The sequence below is a fragment of the Sparus aurata genome, chromosome 2 (genome assembly GCF_900880675.1).
Source record: "Sparus aurata chromosome 2, fSpaAur1.1, whole genome shotgun sequence".
Lineage (NCBI taxonomy): Eukaryota > Metazoa > Chordata > Actinopteri > Spariformes > Sparidae > Sparus > Sparus aurata.
The window spans coordinates 31,718,152-31,728,653 of record NC_044188.1 but is presented as its reverse complement, the minus strand read 5'-3'; positions in this window follow the sequence as shown (position 1 = coordinate 31,728,653).

Here is a 10,502-nt window from a genome sequence, read left to right as displayed (position 1 = left end):
CTCGTATCGCATCCTTCAACTCACGCCTGGCCACCGCGTTGTCCAATGGGGCCAGCAGTGCGGCGCAGTTCCTCAGTACGCGAGCCAACACCTTGTATGCGCCACTGAATGAACGCAAGCCCATCACAGTCTTAGGTGGGGGGCACACAGCCAGAGCAGAGATGTGGTGAGGGCTGGCCCGGATTGTTCCCTGGCGCCAGACCCAGCCCAGGATGGAGGTCTGTACAGGGGCAACAGTGGTGTTGGTTGCGGATAGGTTCAGATCACAGCGTTGTAGGGCAGAAAGAACCCGCCTCCAGACAGTTAGGAAGTCCTCGAGAGTGTCCGCATCGCAATACAGGTCATCTGCCACCTTGGCCACATGGCCCTGTTCAAGGAGGTCTCCAAAGACTCTGCATGTCAACTCCTCCAGCGCCATCTCGAACCCCGGCATGCCCATAGCACTCCGCACGTACACACGGACACCCTTGAAGGGCGTGTCGACCCCACAGTACTTTCATGAGTCTCTGGACAAAGGGATCTGGTAAAAGGCTTTGGTTAGGTCTGTGGCGATGATGTACTTCCATTGGGCTATGAGGCGCAAGGTGGAGTCAACATCAGGCATCAGGGAGGGTTGGGGTTTACTGTACCAAGCAACATCTGCAAATGCTGTGACAAGGCGAAAACCACCACCAGGCTTCTTGATGAGGAATGAAGGATTGACATATTCCACTGTGATGTTGGCATCCTCGGGCTTCCTGAAGACGCCCATGCCCTCCAACACGTCAAACTGAGCCTGGAGCTCTTGCAGCTGACCCCTGGAGTACTGTGGGACCCTCCCCTTGCGTTGTGGAGGTAGAACAGGTCCCATGTTCACCCTGGCCTGGAATGGGCCCATGGCGCCATTGTACCATTTAAAGTGGGGATCGATCACGCTGTCAAACTCTCTGTGTAGGGCGCGGAACTTATCCCTGATGTCAGGTGGCATGACGTCATCAGGGTCAAGAGTGACAGGGCCAGAGGACAAGGCTGATTTGGTTGTCAAGGCCAGCTTGAGGGGGTCGGCCGGTGCAGCAGCGTCACTGAGTGAAGGGACATTTGTCGCGCGGACACGGCATAGATGGTTGCTCTTCTGAACCAGCCGTGACTCACCAGTGAGATTTGGGACATGGATCTTTCCTGATACGCCCCACAGCAAGGTGGGAGTGGGCCACTGGCGTGTGTCTGACTGATCACACAAGAGGTCCACGTGAGGTTCAATAGCCAGTTCACAGTCCACATCACACAGTTCAGGCGGCAGCTCGAGGTCGATATACTCCCTTGGCCACACAGTATATTTATCCAGGGCACGGAGTACGTGTGCGCGTCGCACAGCGTGCCTGTCCATTGGTGTCTGGAGGGTGCCATAGCTGTATGTATCCTCACCCAAGCATATTTGGTGTTTGGCTGGTCTGATGGAGACGTCATTCTTTCCATGAGGGGAATTCCAGCCAGGATGTCCGAGTCGAGATTTTCAACGACTGGACCCTCGAAGTAGAGGCTGTGACCGCCTCTATGGAAGTGGGTCCGTGTCTCTCCCACAACCTTCAAAAGGGATGACCCATCTGCTTGGAACGCAGACTGCGTACTTCCTGTGATGGTAACGCTCAGCCTGGTTGCGCATGAGGCCTTCATCATGTTGCCTGTTGCCCTGCTATCAACGGTGAGACGAAGTAGGGGGACTCTTTGATAAGTACACGTTTCATGCCACTAGATGGTGCTGTCTCCTCACTAATGCACTCAACCACCTCATCATCAGTCTCAACCTGCTCACCCCACTTGGCGCGTTTTAACCATGAACATCTTGTCTTGGGGGGGCAGCAGGAAGTGATTATCAGGCCTGCCAGCACATTTGCACAGGGGACATGATTTCCGCGGACGGGCAGGTAGGGTTTGCTTTGACCTGGGGAGCTCAGACACGGCTGCACGCATAGCTCGGGCATCCTCTGAGGCCTGCAACTCATCCAGTAGCGAATCAAGGGCTTGTGAGATTTCTGGTTTAATGGATGCCAACGTGCGGGACCGCAGTTCAGTGCCATACATTTGTTTGATGAGCTTCGGCAGATCAGCGTGTATGAGGCGAAGCCACGTGAGGACAACAAAGTTCTCAAGTGAGGGTGTTGACTCCTCATCCTCAGTCACAGCGTCTCCCATGTGACTGATGCCGGAATCATCATCACCATCAGGCGTTGATATACACTGCATGAAAAGTCAGATTTTCGGCCCCGTAAATACCCGGAAATCTCCCTAATTTTCGGCAGTTAACAACAATTTACAGGCTGTGAACGTGGCGTTTGTCTGTGCCGAAAATTGTCGGAAACGAACCATGACGTGAATGAATAGCAGCGAAACCACGCCTGGCCAGAGAATGTGTGGGCTGGCTTGAATATCCTCACTCAGTATTGGATGAAACCACTACTCATAAACAAGCAAAATCACTCGTGATTGGTCACCCTGGGTCATTATAAATGTAAACCCCGGTGGGAATATATATATAATGTTTATATATTTATATGATTTATTCATTCATTTATATTTATGATATCATCAATGACATGAATGAATTTACTGAGGAAAGGAACATTTGCCAGGAAGGTTTTGTTTATTCAAAGAAAGAGTTTTATTAGCACAAACACACAGCATGTACAAAGCATAATCTGCCCACACAACAAACGGGAAGCTCACAAGAGGCCCAAAATCCTACAGCACCGAAGTGTCTGTTTTTGCAGATGTCTGTGGTACGCTGCCCTGTACTCCGGAATCGCCTCTCATGTGACTGCAGTGTGGCGCAGAGCTCGGTGAGCTCCCGCTGCGAAAGGACGGAGGTCGCACAATTCATCCAGACACCCGCCATCTTGTGCCGTCTTCCTCCTCAGACATCAGGTCCATGGCGGCGCACTTCCGAAGGTCCACCTCATCCTCAGCTGGCACTCTGTCTCGCTTCCAGCAGCTGTAAAAACAATCAATAAAGACGATCAGTACTGCGCATGGATACAACACACATATTATTTGATAGAATAATAATCACATTGACCAAAGACGGATCCAATCTAATAAATCTTACCCTCTTTGTCCTCGATCGACTCCGAGCTAAACTCCTCACAGCCTCCGCCTGCGATGCAAGATCTGGTTGTTTGTTGTCCTGCGTACTGTCTCGTAATGTCTTACAGGCAGCTGGAAAACAATTAAAAAGACTGATATGAATAAAGAAACATAAGTCACAGTAAAATTAAGCGAGGGAGAAAACAGTAACAGTTACTTACACAATGGCGTCATTGTCGGCATCGTGTAAATCTGGACTTGCAGGCGTGGCTCCGAGCTAACAGGAGGTCGCGGCCTTGTTATGAGGCGAGGTTAGTCTGTGAAAACAAAATGCTTGCAGCGATAAACCTCCGTGTCCCTCTGCGGCAGCGAAGCTCCGTCTGTAGGCGACATTCTTCGTGGCGACCCGGCAAAGCTTCTCCCGTCCGCGCAGACGTCCTCTCGACAATGGCCGGGCCGCTAGCCTAGCTCTTGCTAGCTAGCTTAGCTCCTGCTAGCTAGCTTAGCCGAACTTGCTTCGTGTCCATTAAAACACAAACTCTTCGACTGCGATGGAGAGTCCAACTCACACACTCACAGCACGTCGTCCGACAACAGTTCACAGTCTGTTAGTGATAAAACACGACACTGACGACACACACAGTCCACTGTCAGCGGCTCGACGCCATTAACTCTCCACTCCTTCTTCCTCGTCACTCACGCTCCGGTCTACCCGGAAGTGTAAAAACTCTTACAGGTCATGAACTCTCACACGCTATAAGAATTACTTTTCAACTGCTTTTAAAACATTCAGAACCCATGAAATTATAGAAATACTTTTTTTTTTTTACATTTTAATATCTTGGTTATCTCAAAATATTTCATGCAAATTTTAACTTCTTAACAACTGGCGTTTTATCTTTAACTTGTTCCCAGGAGAGAGAGAGAGAGAAAAGAATAAATAATCTTTTTTACATAACATTGGCCATTGCTAATGACATACACAGTAATTAATCTAGCATACTTTCATTAAATAAATCCATTCAAGCTCAAATATAAGGGTAATTAGGCTATACTGAGCCTGATCTATTTATACCAGAGATTTTCTTAAATGAAGTTAACACCTCTTAGAAAAAGGTCACCTGGGGTAAAACTCCCCCTGCAACCCTGATTTGCATTTGTATAGCTCACAGCATTTTCATTTACATGTTAAAGCCTCCCCTAGAATCAGGGGGAGGGGGGTCATTGGGGGACAACTGCCAAGCAAGGCCCACGTCATTTTCCGACAATTTACGTCAGTTTTCAGTGTTGCCTGCAAATTGCCGCGTGCAGCCGCAAACCTGAAATTCCACGTCAATCTACAGTGCCGCATACTGACGAAAATCCCACTTTTCATGCAGTGATAAATCCTCTGGTCTCTCATCAGGTTCCCGTTTGATAGCTGCAAAGTCAGTGAAGTGGGCTCCAGTGCACTGAAAGCCGTAGTGTAGGCGGGTAGCTTGCCATATGCTGTCAATGGACGTGGAGTGTCTGACAATGCTGTGACGAGAGATGACAGGACAGTAATTAGCGATCTGTCCCAGCATGAGTTCTAGCATGGCCGCCTTACGTCCTTTAGTGCGACATTGGACAGCTGGAACCAGGTTGCGTCATCTGTAAATCCACGGCATGGGAATGTTTTGGATTTCTTCTCCCATTCTGCACCGTTGAGCAGGAACGGGGCAAACTCACTGTCAAGCGACAGAGTGTACAGCAGGTTCTGACGGCAGTTTTCAAAAGAGTTCACAGTTTCAATCTTGGAAAGAGACCATTGCTTCGGAGCTCTGTGTGAATTAGCCATGCTGACCACTTAGCCACATTAGCACAACTGTGTCTGGTTGTAGACATTACTACACTGTGATTCCCCCGACGGGGTAGTTACCGCTATGACGTCAGCAGCTGATAATATCCTCGGGATAATGGAGGACGACACAAATGAATCACACAACGCAGAAGGTATAGTGCGGCAGCAGCCATTTAGTGTAAAACATGAACAGGGAAGACAACGGGGCAAACCGGAGGTGACGCACGGTTACTGTGACAACTACAAACAATACTGGCTCTAACTCATAATTTCCTGCTGTCATTATCTGGGGCCATGCTGGTCACATTTATCCAGAAAACATACCTTCCCTATTATCTTGCTGCTGTTTTTTTAAAATATGACTCACTCTCTGCATTTATTTAACTCATGCCCCTCCACTTCCCCACCACCGCCAAGTCTTTCCACATTCCCTTGCTTCACCATTTCATCAGCCACCACCACAGCAACTGTCTGGACTCCATTTAACTGCTGCTGCTGCTCAGGCAGACACCCCTCAATCGCAAAACCACTCCCCGTATAGTCTAAGTTTCAAGTACTTCTCAGTTATTTCATATCATCTACTAAACAGTTTCTATCTATCTATCTATCTATCTATCTATCTATCTATCTATCTGTCTATCTATCTGTCTGTCTGTCTGTCTATCTTGAAAACTCTGTTAGTTCTGCTTTGTCTTCAACTCCAGAGAAAAAGTAAGGAAAGTAAAATCTATTTTTAACTGAATGTCAACAGTCAGTGTTATTGTCATTAAGTGGCAGCCATGGGGGCATAAGTAATCTATTTCTCAGTAACTTTTGAGACGCAACCTTTTATCCCACTTCTTACAGTTTTTCTCGATTGTTTACACACATTTTCTGAAAGCATGCCTCATGCTCTCAGAACTCTACACACAAATCAAAAAACACACACACAACGGGCAAAACCCCTCAATTCTCCTGCAAAATGAAACTTTACATTCAAAACAATGTTATTTCTTCTCAAAATGGTATTTTGTTTTCAAATGACACACACAAACCATCAAATGAAGAGACATTTATAAGAACCAGTTGAACACTGATGTGCTCAATGTAAAACACTATGATGAATGGAAAACACTTCTTCTTCATTCATCATAATGACTTAGGCCTTTTTTGTTCAGTTACACTTACTACAGTCAATACATACATAACTGTGTTGTAAAATATTTGAGAATATTGTTTTTCTACTCAGAACACACAAAAAGACGGTAACAGATATATTTAATTTTTCCCACAAACACAATATACACAGTGTACATCCCAACCAACACAAAGTGCATATACAGCAATATACGGTCTACATACAAAACAACAGAAGAATTTACTGTACACAGTTACAGTAAAAAACAAACAAACAAACAAACAAAAAACTGTGCAGCATGCTCTCCTCTGTTTCGGTCTGGCCACAGCACCTCATCCTCATCACAAGCAATGTTTTTCCCGGCCAAGCAGCAAGAGAAATATCGCCTAGCATGGTGAATCCAGCCATGAAAAGCACCAACTGCTATATATCCACATGCATCTTCCATAGCTTGGAGAAGGGGTATACGCATTTGTGGATTTCGGTCATACACTTTCCATCTCCAGGCAGAAAAAAAATTCTCAATAGGATTGAGGAATGGAGAATATGGAGGGAGATAAAGCGTGGTTGGGCAGTGAACCAGTTACGAACCAGAGCAGCCCAGTGGAAACTTACGTTGTCCCAAATGACAACGTACCTGAGCTGCTCTGGTGGAATGAGTGTGTTGTGTATGGTGTCCAGCGAAAAACTGTAAAGTGGTGGTGACTAGTCAAGACGGTTCAAATGTTACGATATTTGCTGTGAACAACAGCATGGCATGGACATGTTGTCATAGCACTTTATACAACAAATATACCAGTCTCCAGGTAATCGCCTTCCAACTTGGGTCTTCAAAGAGCAGCACAAGTCAGGATATAAAAGGTTTGCAGATCGCTGCAATCCAGAGGACATTCACACCCAACTGACACATTTTTCTCTCAGAATAGCAATAATCCACCATCTTTGTGGCAAATCATCTGTACAAGTAGATTTTCTGTCCTTGTTTTTTGCAAGAATATTTCCAAAAAATAATAGTTCCTTGATCTGCTCATGCTGCAGCATTATGGCTGGAGGTTAGTTGGCACTGTCTGTATGGTCAGTTGTCGATGTTTGAGAAAGACCACTAGAGGGCCATAGAGTCCATTTCTGGGCTGTAGTGGATCGCAGTCCGCCCTCTAATAGTTGTTGACAGGCCTTAAACTTCAGTCTTATCCTCCAGCAACACTGAAAAAAAGAAATCTGCATTGTTGAAATACAATATACAAGTACATACAAAAAAAGGAATTTACATTTCTTATGTCAAATAACATGAAAGATCTGTAAATGTCAATAACAATAAAAGATACATGTTTTTACACATTTTTTTACACATACAAATCACTTTAATGCCATTTTAGAAAAAAAAAATACAATGTTAAATTCATCTTAAATAAATTAGTTACAATTAATTTTTGGTTCTGTAGTTTTTCATAGATTTGTTTGTTATTTGACATATACCTTGTACAATTACAGACATTTTCGCAACAAAATATTTTACAGGCAGCGTCAAACAGTACGTTTACATGCACAGCTTAGTCAGATTACAGCCATAGTTCGACTATGCTACTCAATCAGACAACTGCAATTGTCCGAGTATACATGCCAGTGAGAAAATCGGATTAATGGCCGGAGCATGTCATACCCCGATACGATAGGTGGCGCTGTACCCAGCAACAACAAACTCTGCCTTGGCATTCGAGAAAGATGGCGTACGAAGAGTGAGATAAAGCTACATCTTTGTACATTTCGTATATGGTGTACATGATAATTACACAAACTAGATGCACAATGGCGCTCTTTCTTGCCGTTATTTCAGAAGAAAGACGCCGCCGCACTTTTTACTTCCGGCCCGCGTCCCTGGGAAAGAAATCTCGCGCCTGCGCAGAACGCAAAATCTGATCCGATCTGATGGAACGTATACATGCAGGAGTAATGTGACTATCAATTGAATAATCTAGGCATTTTAATCCGACTATGAGAAATTCAATCCGGTCTGATTTTAGTCAGAGTAAGGTGTATACATGCATCTTAAACCTCCGATCATAGTCGGACTAACACAGTTATTCGGTTTTCTTGAGTGCCCTGTTAACGCACTCAGTGCGTCTACATGCACAGCTTAGTCAGATTACAGCCAAAGTTCGACTATGCTACTCAATCCGACAACTGCAATTATCCGAGTATACATGCTGGTGAGAAAATCCAATTACTGCCAAAAGCACGTCATACCCCGGTACGCTAGGTGGCGCTGTGCCCATTTCAACTAGTGTTAACGGGGACACCTCCGGCTGACCTCTTTACGTCACCAGCTGCCTCGGCATTCAAGAAAGATGGCGTACGAAGAGCGAGACGAAGCTACATCTTTGTACACTTCGTATACGGTGTACATGATAATTACACAAACTAGATGCACAATGGCGCTCTTTCTTGCGGTGATTTCGGGGGAAAGACGCCGCCGCCGCCGTCCATCTACTTCCAGCTCACGGCCCCGGGAAAGAAATCTCGCGCCTGCACAGAACGCAAAATCCGATCCGATCCGCTGGAAACGTATACATGCAGGAGTAATGCGACTTACAATCGAATAATCTACGTGGTGTAATTCGACTATGAGAAATCCGATCCGGTCCGATTTTAGTCAGACTAAGGTGTATACATGCATGTTAAAAATCCCATCATAGTCAGACTAACGCAGTAATTCGGTTTTGTTGAGTGTCATGTAAACACACTGAAAGAAAGACTAACTAATGATAGTCTTTTCCCATTGCGAGGTATGCATTGAAGCTGTATTTTTGCTATTCTTATAAATGTAAGTAAATGTTTTTTGGGTAGTATATGATTTTAGTATAATTTAAAAAATGTCTTGTATTTTGAAGCTTGATTTAATGACCAGGTTTTTTTTTTTTTTTTTTTTACAATAAATATACCGTTAAACCCAACTTAAAACAGAACTCTTCTGCAATCAGAAGTCTGTTTATTTGTACTATAACAGTGTTCAACTATATTTAAAGGTAGTTTCATTATTGCAGATATCCTTAATAAAACTTTTTTTTCTTTTGCTTTCGTTGAATATATGGTAGCAAACCAAACTGAATACTGAAAATATTGGTTTGAATCCCTGAAAACAGGATAAATTCACTACATAAGAGTATATAAAACAAAACACACAGAGGACAGAAACTCCAGTTGCTCGTATATTAAAGATCCATTAATCCAGCGCAACTTATTGGAGACGGAAGTAACTGATCATCCTTCAACTATATCACCTTGAGGTCTTCTTTTCCCAAAAGGTTTTCTAATACAACCAACCAGACAGTCACGTAGATGTGAGGATAAATACACAAATTATTGAAAAACAACGTATACTCAGAGCATGGGCTGAGACTTTCACAGAGCGCACCAAAGTGTGCACTGCCATGTCCAGCGAAATCATGCCCATTCAGGTGAAGTACCAGGTTAGTGAGACTCCAAGCAGCTCAGTATTGTTTTACCCCACAACCAAATGTAGTCCCTTCAACCTCTCCAATGTAGGCATGATGGAAGGTTCATCCAGGTGATTATCATACTCCTCTTCAGTATTCCCTGGTGGTGCTATCAAGGTTCCTCCAAGGTGATGAAATAGAAATCACTTCCCCTCTTTATAACTTAGTTATTCTGTATTGTAGCAAAATATCCAATTTGCTTCTAATTGGCTGTTTTTAAAAGTGCCCAGTTTTATCCTGCATATACAGGAGATGTTGTAAAAGAGAAGCGATGTGAAATTGAATTGATGTGTGCTTCGACACTAGCACACGTGTATTATGTATTGAGTATTATTTGTTAAGTGTGAGGAAAGATACGAGTCAACGTGTGATGTTCATAAACTGATCAGCTGATATGACATGCACTTTGTTCAGCATATTTATATGAAGCACGTTGTCAGTGACGGAGTGCTCTGTTTGTCACAGTGTGAATGGTATTTCATTGTGATTTACTCACTTTAAGTCAAACACATTTTCTAATCTGATGCCCACTTGACACCGGTATAATAGTGTTTTTGGCTCTTGAAGAAATGTTTACTTGTTCTATCGTAGAGACCATTAAATATTACGCTAGCATTAACTCAACAAAGGTAAGCTGATATGAAAGGAGCCTTTTTATATTCATGAAGAGTTTTCTAGTTTTGGCATGACATAAAACAGTTTTTGTGTTTGGGTTTCAAGTTATTCAAAAAAGGCTTCAAAGTTGACTCTTTCAAATATAATCTGATGTTATTAATCAGTGACCACTTAAACATGACAAGGCAGGCAATGGCTTGGGGAAATGTATTTATGTGAATGAAGGTCCTCACACTCTGCTGCCGGTGCTTGGTTTTTAGCCCAAGTTTGGTTTTATGATACTGAACATTGTGGTTTATGCTCCCAAGTCACACTTAAAATAATAACATGCTGGATTATTATAAAGAGGTATTGTGGTTATCTGCGAAGTGCAGCAACAATTTTAATGAAATGT